This window comes from Rhynchophorus ferrugineus, unplaced genomic scaffold (genome assembly GCF_030347505.1).
Source record: "Rhynchophorus ferrugineus isolate W39M unplaced genomic scaffold, kcgeb_rfMv2 rfM8, whole genome shotgun sequence".
Lineage (NCBI taxonomy): Eukaryota > Metazoa > Arthropoda > Insecta > Coleoptera > Curculionidae > Rhynchophorus > Rhynchophorus ferrugineus.
In genome coordinates, this window is record NW_027472587.1 from 33,024,755 (window position 1) to 33,039,305 (window position 14,551).

Sequence of the window (14,551 nt, forward strand, 5' to 3'; positions counted from 1 at the left end):
TCGCAGTTTCTCTAAAACGAAATAAATACATAAAATACTACTAATACGAATAAAAATATAAAATATCCCAATATAATACAGTCGCAACAAAAGCCATTAATATGATTTGCTGTTGGTTGATTGGCCGTATCGGATTACTAAAAAATCAACACATCAATACTAGAAAGGTTACACGTTGAATTAAATAGTTTTTTCTCTCTTGCGCAATTTAATGGTTATAAAAGTGACTTTTAAATAAGCTAAGAAAGTATGTTCATAAACAGTCTTAAATTGATCTTAACTACATTCTCAGAAAGTTCTAATTAGGGAAGAAAACAATAAAATTTAACAATGAACAAATAACCTTATAGGAAAACAACCAGTATTACTAAAATACAAAATATGTACTTAAATTGATCCAATAAATGGATCCTAGAAGTTCCTCAAAAGTGAATAATTTCATTTAATAGTATAGGACAGGAATACAGATATAAAATTCTTAATGGTTCAAAAATGTTAAAGATATTTCTTAAACTTTATAAAAAACCTTTTGAAATTTCTAATAAACCTTTTAAATTGGTACTAAATTTTATATGTTAGTGCATTTTAGTACTCATTATTAAAATTGTATTAATAGTCAGTTTTTCTTTGTTAAGAAAATGTCGATATTTCTCTGGGCTGGTATACAAATATTTTTATATTTTCTTAAATGTATGGCTATATCTCCTGTAAAATATCGCAATTTTTTCTCCGATATATCGATATAGAATATCGAATATATATATCGAATAGAGCTAAAAACAACTAATAACTTAAAATCTTTTAATTCTATTTCCTGTTTTTCATCTTGAATATAAATCAGCTATAAGTATTTTTACATCTGCATTGGTTATTAATTATCAACTATTATATACTACCAATAGGGTTCTTACATCCAAACTCCCAAAAACTGCTATCCAAACACTCAAAATATCTTCACTTCGAGTTATTAAGGGTTGCTTATTATAAAATACTAATTTAAAAATATTCAGTTTTAAATACATGGTCTTCAAATAAGTTAAGAGTAAGAAAAAAAAAACATGTATTACTGCAGATATTTATTTCACATTAATTTAAAAATATATCAAAATACAAATAAAAATGCTTTTAATTGCCACCTCTGAGTCTTAGCACTAAATGCAATGTGGACTCCTTTTGAATATTGTAATCAGATAGGGTACGACCATCTTCCAATTGTTTACCAGCAAAGATCAATCGCTGTTGATCTGGAGGAATACCTTCTTTATCTCGAATTTTAGCTTTTACATTTTCAATCGTGTCTGATGGTTCAACTTCAAGGGTGATCGTTTTACCAGTTAAAGTTTTGACAAAAATCTGCATGCCTCCTCTCAATCTCAATACCAGGTGAAGTGTAGATTCCTTCTGGATATTGTAATCAGAAAGAGTACGTCCATCTTCTAGTTGTTTACCAGCAAAGATCAATCGCTGTTGGTCTGGGGCAATGCCTTCTTTATCTTGAATCTTGGCTTTCGCATTTTCAATAGTGTCAGAGGCTTCAACCTCCAGAGTAATGGTTTTGCCAGTTAAAGTCTTGACAATAATTTGCATGCCTCCCCTCAATCTCAACACTAAGTGAAGAGTTGATTACTTTTGGATGTTGTAATCAGACAATGTACGTCCATCTTCTAGTTGTTTACCAGCAAAGATCAATCGCTGCTGGTCTGGTGGAATGCCTTCTTTATCTTGAATCTTGGCTTTAACATTTTCGATTGTGTCAGATGCCTCAGCCTCCAGGGTGATGGTTTTGCCAGTCAAAGTCTTCACGAAAATCTGCATGCTGCAATAAAAAAATATACTAATGAAAAATATAAATTGAACATAAGAAAGTAAACAACATGTAGTATAGGATTGCTTTGCTATCCACATACACTTTAGAATAATCTACATTAGGTCTAGTTATGTGTCTATTGTGTATTATGTGTCTACATTATGTCTAGCATTTGCCAGTTGTATGGTTTGCTTTTACTTGCTTGTCAATTTCTTATACATGGTTGTAAAATTAATATAAATGTAATCAAATTTTATAAATTTCAGAAACAAATAAATTTAAAAGTGAATAAAAATTATATTAAACTCTACATGTAAGAATATCAAGAAAATTATCAGAATAGCCAGCTAATTTTCGAAGATCACAGGTATGTTAAATTTGTACATATCAATATTATTTTTATAGTTCCTAGTGCTTGTACAAGAAAAAAATCCATACATGCAAGGAACAACAGATTGGTGGTGTAAATAGGTGTAAAATAAAAGCAAAGCAAATACTATATGAATATACATAACTGAATATATATCGATGCTATTACTATGATATTGCAATATACCATATTTGACGTCTACTTTGTTTTGTTTTTTTCGTTTTCATTAATGTTCTCAATGTTTCAGTTAAAACAATCTAATTATATTATTTTAAGGTATTTAGTGGTAGTAAAAAGAAAGGCATATTAGTAAATCTGAGGAACATATACAAACTCGATTTTATTATGAGTGCTTTTTCAACTTTTAATTCGACTAGGTATATTAAAATATTGATACATTTAATCGCATTGCAATGAATTATGTATTAAAGAGAATTAATATCGTTAAATTTATAACTTCCTATTAAAAAGTTAATACATAACCAAACTAAATTATAATACTGCGAAATAAGTATACTGATATATGATATATCAGTAATCTGGTAAAAATAACATTGCCAACACTAATGAACATAACAATTCACGAACTATTCTATAACAAAGACCTAATACGTATTGAAACATTTAAAACAAACATTGAAAACATTTTCAGTAATACGTAATACATAAAACACATTAACAAATAATAAATTGAAACATAATGATGCTAACCTTAGATTTCCTGAATAATCTTTATCTAAATAACGTTAAAGGAACACACAAATATTATAATTTTTGTTGGAAAGAAATTTAAAAATTGCTAAGAAACCCTTAAACAAAGCAAAATCTGCATTGTCATGAATACAAAGAAAATTGTTTCAAAGTTATACTTACTTATAGCTTTCTTATAAACACGGATAACTATAACTTCCTATCACAACTACGTTTACACAATAGAGCACGATATACAACAAAGCCCACTTTTTGCTTATTGCTTTAAACTGTTCAGCAACTTCTAGATTCAGACCTTATAAGGCCTTTTTTGAGGTCTGAACGTCAATACCCCCTCCAACTAAAATACATTTCGAAATATTAATTGTAGGGATGTGGAAAATAAACGGGAGAGAAGATTATAAGTCGATATTTTCGATATTTCAAAAATGTTAAAGATATTTCTTAAACTTTATAAAAACCATTTTGAAACTTCTAATAAACCTTTTAAAATGGTACTAAATTTTATATGTTAGTGCATTTTAGTACTTATTATTAAAATCTTATTAATAGTCAGTTTTTCTTTGTTAAGAAAATGTCGATATTTCTCTAGGCTGGTACACAAATATTTTTATTTTTTCTTAAAAGTCTGGCTATATCTCCTGTAAAATATCGCAATCTTTTTCTCCGATATATCGATATTTTTTAATAATATTGAAATATTTCAAATATCGTTAGAATGTTCTATCGATATTTTCCATGGCGGCTGACAGCCAAGTTTCTTGTTATTGGATCGCTAGATAATACATTCTATGAGCATAAAATTATCGATATTTGAAAGTACATATACAAAATATATTAATTATTGGAAATCATGAACAACAATTAATTTTTATTTTCCAATACAATTCTTTTAGTCAATATCGATGTTTATTCACTTTAACCCTACTTTTTCTGAGAACATTCTTTTGTGTAAAAAGGGTGGGAGGTAAAGAATTGTCAAAAAATTTCGATACTCTATGTTATAACTGTCAATATATATTTGAAAAAGTATTGGAAAATATCGAAATTTTTTATTTGGATATTACTCATATGTCAAAACTGTTTATTTATTTTATTATTATTTATTAGAAAATATTTTTTTAATGATTTTAATATAAAATTAGCATTGTTACTGTATATCTATTTCTTTTGATACTTTATAATGGGCTACATGACGATAATAAAGAATAACAAAAATATCGATTCAAAATTGTATACAATAAACAGATTATTAAAAATAAATTTATTTTAAAATGCATGTATCATTTTTCCTAACCTGGTGAAGTATAGCCCATGGAACTATTATTTCAATCACAAGACACCAGATATTTTATATTGGCCTTTTATAATTTATAATAAGTATATTATTTGGTTACTGAAAAGAAAACAATTATTGGGGACTCATATACACAGTAAACAAAACAATTGAGGCTTAACCCCAAAATATTAACAACAGTGTTATTTACCTCAATATTAAGTTAAATACACTTTAGACATTATTAAAGTTACTTAAAATACTAAACAGCTACATTAGAATGATATTATTATTATGAAAATACTATACTTATTTGGATTTTTTCGAGATGTATAAATACATTAGGGGCCCAGACACCATTGATGCACGATATAGTATCTAATTAGAACATAGGACTTAAAAATAATGTATAAATAAACCTATACCCATAAAAACCGTCCAGTAGTTTTAATTCAGAACTGTTAAATATCTTGTTGACAACTTGTTTACATTGTTGTTACGTGAGTATAAAAGAAGTGTGCATTTGCGAGAGACGATTTTAGATGCACCTAGTTTAATTCTTTCTGTTTTACCCTAAGACGCGTGAAAGCGACTTTTCATCAACAACATCAGATCAGTGTTGCTAGTCATCGAGCCGTACCTCTCATCCTACAACATTTTTGTATGGTTTTTTGTAACGAACATTTTTGTACAACTTGAATGATGTAAATATACAATTCGTAACTGTTTAAAATAAAATATTGATCCTCGTGACTTGATTTCAATGACTATGATATCTAAAACTTGTATACAATTATGAATAAAATTCATATCTTATTATTTAGATGTGTTTGATTGTTAGTAGTAGCCTTGATCCTGAAAATATGCACTAGAAAATCATTCCTAACAAAATTTATAATGCAACGTTGCCGCACCAAATGCATATTTATTGAATAGTCACAATAGCTCGTAGATTAGAGTAGTTCTATTATGTGCCCATTGACATATGACAACGGTGTCGACCAGTATCAACACAAATCGAGTTTTATATATAGACCGATTTTCTTACATGTTCTGGCACATCAGACTTCTTTCTGTCTCTTTTTAACTAGAGTAATGCTAATTAGTAAAATCAGAAAGAAAAATGCCTTGAGTTTAAAAAGGATTTTGCGCTTTTATAAACTGAATATATCAATATGTTCGATGGTCTTAATGACGTGCATTGGCTGTTTGATTGGAAGAACTAAAAGTGTAATGTGGTGAAAGCATAATGGCATGGTGAAGCATTAATAGGTGTTGAAACACGAGAGAGTAACATGTTACAATGATACAATGCAAGTGTTCAATAAATTCTTTATATAGTATATACAATAAAACAGCCCAGTGCGCCATCAAAAATTATTACGTCACAACGTTGCCGTATCAAATTGGACTTATAACATCTAATTATCACTAACATTTTGGAGAATCTTGTAGACATTTGGCATCAGGGTCGAGCAGTGCCAACACAAATCTAATTTTATAGATTGATTCGGTTATATGTTCGACCCATCGGACAGCATTTTGTCTCTTTTTAATTAGGTTAAAATGATGATAATGACTATTTTTGACACCTGTGACTGAACACTGTAACTGTCCTCAGAAACAATAAAATCATGATATTCTTTACTAGTACTGCTGTTCCTGTTACTCTTATGCGTTATTTCATGTTTTTTTTTAATATACCTTTAGGGCATGAATTAAAAGCTTGGAATTATTTACCTGTCACGTATTGTGATGCCTCTGACAACCAAAGCATGTAAGTTGTAAAGTAAAATCCTATCAAATATTCTTTTTAATCTCTCTTTTAGTTGCAAACATAAATATAACAGTAAAATTCCTTAAATTAGAAACCTGCAGACCATCTAACCTGATTAGGACAGACGTTAAAGTAAACAGAAGTTTGCTATAGTAACACTTGTTGCCCTGAATCTAATCTAAAACTGCAGCAATTATGTTCTAGTTTCTAGTAAGTTTCTAGGAAAGTAGGATCTATTGCCCTTTTCTAACATCCGATTCCTTAATATTTATGGAAAGAGAAAAATGCCTAAATGTGGCTTTCTTACATGAAGACGTGAGCTAGTAAATAAAATTCTCATGATATTCAAATGCAGCCACATTAACGTTCGAGAAGAACCAGTGTTTATGTTTATCCAAGTTAATTTCTATGTATTAAATAAATCGTATATATAACTTTTATGTGAGTTAAAAGATTATACTCGTATACTGCCGTAGACTAATATAAAGGTACATACATTTTACATGTAAATATTCAAACAACCAAGAAACCATTGACATTTAACAAGCACACCAGCGTCAGGTACTTGAAATATGTATAACAAATTATATTTTCAAGATGTAATTAAAATACAAAACATGTATTTGTATTTCAATTACAATTTCTAAATACAAGTAATTCAAATACTACCCAACCCTGGCGTTTTATTGCTTATTACCCCAATTAAGACTTTACAGCTTTATAAGTAGATATATAAATTGATAAGAAAACCAAACATCAAAAATACCTGACTAGCTATACAATATGCTATTGACAATACCGCAGTTTCTCTAAAACGAAATAAATACATAAAATACTACTAATACGAATAAAAATATAAAATATCCCAATATAATACAGTCGCAACAAAAGCCATTAATATGATTTGCTGTTGGTTGATTGGCCGTATCGGATTACTAAAAAATCAACACATCAATACTAGAAAGGTTACACGTTGAATTAAATAGTTTTTTCTCTCTTGCGCAATTTAATGGTTATAAAAGTGACTTTTAAATAAGCTAAGAAAGTATGTTCATAAACAGTCTTAAATTGATCTTAACTACATCCTCAGAAAGTTCTAATTAGGGAAGAAAACAATAAAATTTAACAATGAACAAATAACCTTATAGGAAAACAACCAGTATTACTAAAATACAAAATATGTACTTAAATTGATCCAATAAATGGATCCTAGAAGTTCCTCAAAAGTGAATAATTTCATTTAATAGTATAGGACAGGAATACAGATATAAAATTCTTAATGGTTCAAAAATGTTAAAGATATTTCTTAAACTTTATAAAAAACCTTTTGAAATTTCTAATAAACCTTTTAAATTGGTACTAAATTTTATATGTTAGTGCATTTTAGTACTTATTATTAAAATTGTATTAATAGTCAGTTTTTCTTTGTTAAGAAAATGTCGATATTTCTCTGGGCTGGTATACAAATATTTTTATATTTTCTTAAATGTATGGCTATATCTCCTGTAAAATATCGCAATTTTTTCTCCGATATATCGATACAGAATATCGAATATATATATCGAATAGAGCTAAAAACAACTAATAACTTAATATCTTTTAATTCTATTTCCTGTTTTTCATCTTGAATATAAATCAGCTATAAGTATTTTTACATCTGCATTGGTTATTAATTATCAACTATTATATACTACCAATAGGGTTCTTACATCCAAACTCCCAAAAACTGCTATCCAAACACTCAAAATATCTTCACTTCGAGTTATTAAGGGTTGCTTATTATAAAATACTAATTTAAAAATATTCAGTTTTAAATACATGGTCTTCAAATAAGTTAAGAGTAAGAAAAAAAAACATGTATTACTGCAGATATTTATTTCACATTAATTTAAAAATATATCAAAATACAAATAAAAATGCTTTTAATTGCCACCTCTGAGTCTTAGCACTAAATGCAATGTGGACTCCTTTTGAATATTGTAATCAGATAGGGTACGACCATCTTCCAATTGTTTACCAGCAAAGATCAATCGCTGTTGATCTGGAGGAATACCTTCTTTATCTCGAATTTTAGCTTTTACATTTTCAATCGTGTCTGATGGTTCAACTTCAAGGGTGATCGTTTTACCAGTTAAAGTTTTGACAAAAATCTGCATGCCTCCTCTCAATCTCAATACCAGGTGAAGTGTAGATTCTTTCTGGATATTGTAATCAAAAAGAGTACGTCCATCTTCTAGTTGTTTACCAGCAAAGATCAATCGCTGTTGGTCTGGGGCAATGCCTTCTTTATCTTGAATCTTGGCTTTCGCATTTTCAATAGTGTCAGAGGCTTCAACCTCCAGAGTAATGGTTTTGCCAGTTAAAGTCTTGACAATAATTTGCATGCCTCCCCTCAATCTCAACACTAAGTGAAGAGTTGATTCCTTCTGGATGTTGTAATCAGACAATGTACGTCCATCTTCTAGTTGTTTACCAGCAAAGATCAATCGCTGTTGGTCTGGGGCAATGCCTTCTTTATCTTGAATCTTGGCTTTCGCATTTTCAATAGTGTCAGAGGCTTCAACCTCCAGAGTAATGGTTTTGCCAGTTAAAGTCTTGACAATAATTTGCATGCCTCCCCTCAATCTCAACACTAAGTGAAGAGTTGATTCCTTTTGGATGTTGTAATCAGACAATGTACGTCCATCTTCTAGTTGTTTACCAGCAAAGATCAATCGCTGCTGGTCTGGTGGAATGCCTTCTTTATCTTGAATCTTGGCTTTAACATTTTCGATTGTGTCAGATGCCTCAGCCTCCAGGGTGATGGTTTTGCCAGTCAAAGTCTTCACGAAAATCTGCATGCTGCAATAAAAATATATACTAATGAAAAATATAAATTGAACATAAGAAAGTAAACAACATGTAGTATAGGATTGGTTTGCTATCCACATACACTTTAGAATAATCTACATTAGGTCTAGTTATGTGTCTATTGTGTATTATGTGTCTACACTATGTCTAGCATTTGCCAGTTGTATGGTTTGCTTTTACTTGCTTGTCAATTTCTTATACATGGTTGTAAAATTAATATAAATGTAATCAAATTTTATAAATTTCAGAAACAAATAAATTTAAAAGTGAATAAAAATTATATTAAACTCTACATGTAAGAATATCAAGAAAATTATCAGAATAGCCAGCTAATTTTCGAAGATCACAGGTATGTTAAATTTGTACATATCAATATTATTTTTATAGTTCCTAGTGCTTGTACAAGAAAAAAATCCATACATGCAAGGAACAACAGATTGGTGGTGTAAAAAGGTGTAAAACAAAAGCAAAGCAAATACTATATGAATATACATAACTGAATATATATCGATGCTATTACTATGATATTGCAATATACCATATTTGACGTCTACTTTGTTTTGTTTTTTTCGTTTTCATTAATGTTCTCAATGTTTCAGTTAAAACAATCTAATTATATTATTTTAAGGTATTTAGTGGTAGTAAAAAGAAAGGCATATTAGTAAATCTGAGGAACATATACAAACTCGATTTTATTATGAGTGCTTTTTCAACTTTTAATTCGACTAGGTATATTAAAATATTGATACATTTAATCGCATTGCAATGAATTATGTATTAAAGAGAATTAATATCGTTAAATTTATAACTTCCTATTAAAAAGTTAATACATAACCAAACTAAATTATAATACTGCGAAATAAGTATACTGATATATGATATATCAGTAATCTGGTAAAAATAACATTGCCAACACTAATGAACATAACAATTCACGAACTATTCTATAACAAAGACCTAATACGTATTGAGACATTTAAAACAAACATTGAAATCATTTTCAGTAATACGTAATACATAAAACACATTAACAAATAATAAATTGAAACATAATGATGCTAACCTTAGATTTCCTGAATAATCTTTATCTAAATAACGTTAAAGGAACACACAAATATTATAATTTTTGTTGGAAAGAAATTTAAAAATTGCTAAGAAACCCTTAAACAAAGCAAAATCTGCATTGTCATGAATACAAAGAAAATTGTTTCAAAGTTATACTTACTTATAGCTTTCTTATAAACACGGATAACTATAACTTCCTATCACAACTACGTTTACACAATAGAGCACGATATACAACAAAGCCCACTTTTCGCTTATTGCTTTAAACTGTTCAGCAACTTCTAGATTCAGACCTTATAAGGCCTTTTTTGAGGTTTAAACGTCAATACCCCCTCCAACTAAAATACATTTCCAAATATTAATTGTAGGGATGTGCAGAATTAACGAGAGAAGGGTATATCGATATTTCTAGCCTATATATCGATATTTTTGTAAGTCGATATTTTCGATATTTCAAAAATGTTAAAGATATTTCTTAAACTTTATAAAAACCATTTTGAAACTTCTAATAAACCTTTTAAATTGGTACTAAATTTTATATGTTAGTGCATTTTAGTACTTATTATTAAAATCTTATTAATAGTCAGTTTTTCTTTGTTAAGAAATACAGTATACAAATAATTTTATTTTTTCTTAAAAGTCTGGCTATATCTCCTGTAAAATATCGCAATCTTTTTCTCCGATATATCGATATTTTTTTAATAATATTGAAATATTTCAAATATCGTTAGAACGTTCTATCGATATTTTCCATGGCGGCTGACAGCCATAGTTTCTTGTTATTGGATCGCTAGATAATATATTCTATGAGCATAAAATTATCGATATTTGAAAGTACATATACAAAATATATTAATTATTGGAAATCATGAACAACAATTAATTTTTATTTTCCAATACAATTCTTTTAGTCAATATCGATGTTTATTCACTTTAACCCTACTTTTTCTGAGAACATTCTTTTGTGTAAAAAGGGTGGGAGGTAAAGAATTGTCAAAAAAGTTCGATACTCTATATTATAACTGTCAATATATATTTGAAAAAGTATTGGAAAATATCGAAATTTTTTATTTGGATATTACTCATATGTCAAAACTGTTTATTTATTTTATTATTATTTATTAGAAAATATTTTTTTATTGATTTTAATATAAAATTAGCATTGTTACTGTATATCTATTTCTTTTGATACTTTATAGTGGGCTACATGACGATAATAAAGAATAACAAAAATATCGATTCAAAATAGTATACAATAAACAGATTATTAAAAATAAATTTATTTTAAAATGCATGTATCATTTTTCCTAACCTGGTGAAGTATAGCCCATGGAACTATTATTTCATTCACAAGACACCAGATATTTTATATTGGCCTTTTATAATTTATAATAAGTATATTATTTGGTTACTGAAAAAAAAACAATTATTGGGGACTCATATACACAGTAAACAAAACAATTGAGGCTTAACCCTAAAATATTAACAACAGTGTTATTTACCTCAATATTAAGTTAAATACACTTTAGACATTATTAAAGTTACTTAAAATACTAAACAGCTACATTAGAATGATATTATTATTATGAAAATACTAGAGACGATTTTAGATGCACCTAGTTTAATTCTTTCTGTTTTACGGTAAGACGCGTGAAAGCGACTTTTCATCAACAACATCAGATCAGTGTTGCTAGTCATCGAGCCGTACCTCTCATCCTACTACATTTTTGTATGGTTTTTTGTAACAAACATTTTTGTACAACTTGAATGATGTAAATATACAATTCGTAACTGTTTAAAATAAAATATTGATCCTCGTGAGTTGATTTCAATGACTATGATATTTAAAACTTGTATACAATTATGAATAAAATTCATATCTTATTATTTAGATGTGTTTGATTGTTAGTAGTAGCCTTGATCCTGAAAATATGCACTAGAAAATCATTCCTAACAAAATTTATAATACAACGTTGCCGCACCAAATTTAAGTTTTAGCTTCTATTGACTCTATCAACAAAATTTAAATAAAATAACGAAATAAAAATAACGTTACAAAATATAATTTATTTTTACTTTATAGTACATCTAATGCATATTTATTGAATAGTCACAATAGCTCGTAGATTAGAGTTGTTCTATTATATGCCCATTGACATATGACAACGGTGTCGACCAGTATCAACACAAATCGAGTTTTATATATAGACCGATTTTCTTACATGTTCTGGCACATCAGACTTCTTTCTGTATCTTTTTAACTAGAGTAATGCTAATTAGTAAAATCAGAAAAAAAATGCCTTGAGTTTAAAAAGGATTTTGCGTTTTTATATACTGAATATATCAATATGTTCGATGGTCTTAATGACGTGCATTGGCTGTTTGATTGGAAGAACTAAAAGTGTAATGTGGCGAAAGCATAATGGCATGGTGAAGCATTAATAGGTGTTGAAACACGAGAGAGTAACATGTTACAATGATACAATGCAAGTGTTCAATAAATTCTTTATATAGTATATACAATAAAACAGCCCAGTGCGCCATCAAAAATTATTACGTCACAACGTTGCCGTATCAAATTGGACTTATAACATCTAATTATCACCAACATTTTGGAGAATCTTGTAGACATTTGGCATCAGGGTCGAGCAGTGCCAACACAAATCTAATTTTATAGATTGATTCGGTTATATGTTCGACCCATCGGACAGCATTTTGTCTCTTTTTAATTAGGTTAAAATGATGATAATGACTATTTTTGACACCTGTGACTGAACACTGTAACTGTCCTCAGAAACAATAAAATCATGATATTCTTTACTAGTACTGCTGTTCCTGTTACTCTTATGCGTTATTTCATGTTTTTTTTTTTTTTAATATACCTTTAGGGCATGAATTAAAAGTTTGGAATTATTTGCCTGTCACGTATTGTGATGCCTCTGACAACCAAAGCATTTTGTAAAGTAAAATCCTATCAAATATTCTTTTTAATCTCTCTTTTAGTTGCAAACATAAATATAACAGTAAAATTCCTTAAATTAGAAACCTGCAGACAATCTAACCTGATTGGGACAGACGTTAAAGTAAGCAGAAGTTTGCTATAGTAACACTTGTTGCCCTGAATCTAATCTAAAACTGCAGCAATTATGTTCTAGTTTCTAGTAAGTTTCTAGGAAAGTAGGATCTATTGCCCTTTTCTAACATCCGATTCCTTAATATTTATGGAAAGAGAAAAATGCCTAAATGTGGCTTTCTTACATGAAGACGTGAGCTAGTAAATAAAATTCTCATGATATTCAAATGCAGCCACATTAACGTTCGAGAAGAACCAGTGTTTATGTTTATCCAAGTTAATTTCTATGTATTAAATAAATCGTAAATATAACTTTTATGTGAGTTAAAAGATTATACTCGTATACTGCCGTAGACTAATATAAAGGTACATATTTAGACATGTAAATATTCAAACAACCAAGAAACCATTGACATTTAACAAGCACACCAGCGTCAGGTACTTGAAATATGTATAACAAATTATATTTTCAAGATGTAATTAAAATACAAAACATGTATTTGTATTTCAATTACAATTTCTAAATACAAGTAATTCAAATACTACCCAACCCTGGCGTTTTATTGCTTATTACCCCAATTAAGACTTTACAGCTTTATAAGTAGGTATATAAATTGATAAGAAAACCAAACATCAAAAATACCTGACTAGCTATACAATATGCTATTGACAATACCGCAGTTTCTCTAAAACGAAATAAATACATAAAATACTAATAATACGAATAAAAATATAAAATATCCCAATATAATACAGTCGCAACAAAAGCCATTAATATGATTTGCTGTTGGTTGATTGGCCGTATCGGATTACTAAAAAATCAACACATCAATACTAGAAAGGTTACACGTTGAATTAAATAGTTTTTTCTCTCTTGCGCAATTTAATGGTTATAAAAGTGACTTTTAAATAAGCTAAGAAAGTATGTTCATAAACAGTCTTAAATTGATCTTAACTACATTCTCAGAAAGTTCTAATTAGGGAAGAAAACAATAAAATTTAACAATGAACAAATAACCTTATAGGAAAACAACCAGTATTACTAAAATACAAAATATGTACTTAAATTGATCCAATAAATGGATCCTAGAAGTTCCTCAAAAGTGAATAATTTCATTTAATAGTATAGGACAGGAATACAGATATAAAATTCTTAATGGTTCAAAAATGTTAAAGATATTTCTTAAACTTTATAAAAAACCTTTTGAAATTTCTAATAAACCTTTTAAATTGGTACTAAATTTTATATGTTAGTGCATTTTAGTACTTATTATTAAAATCTTATTAATAGTCAGTTTTTCTTTGTTAAGAAAATGTCGATATTTCTCTGGGCTGGTATACAAATATTTTTATATTTTCTTAAATGTATGGCTATATCTCCTGTAAAATATCGCAATTTTTTCTCCGATATATCGATACAGAATATCGAATATATATATCGAATAGAGCTAAAAACAACTAATAACTTAATATCTTTTAATTCTATTTCCTGTTTTTCATCTTGAATATAAATCAGCTATAAGTATTTTTACATCTGCATTGGTTATTAATTATCAACTATTATATACTACCAATAGGGTTCTTACATCCAAACTCCCAAAAACTGCTATCCAAACACTCAA

The 14,551-nt window shown here is 28.5% G+C and overlaps 1 pseudogene across 1 annotated transcript in view; it reads right to left on the reverse strand.

The window, feature by feature from the left end:
* Window positions 1–10,146, reverse strand: part of LOC143201093 (polyubiquitin-A-like) — a 29,125-nt pseudogene extending 18,979 nt beyond the window's left edge. Inside the window, exons 1-3 of the transcript XR_013006878.1 lie at window positions 10,017–10,146; window positions 7,850–8,782; window positions 1,112–1,816 (exon numbers count right to left, since the gene is read on the reverse strand). The product of XR_013006878.1 is annotated as a polyubiquitin-A-like (transcript). The remainder of the gene's footprint in view (window positions 1–1,111; window positions 1,817–7,849; window positions 8,783–10,016) is intronic.
* Between the last annotated feature and the right edge of the window lie 4,405 nt (window positions 10,147–14,551).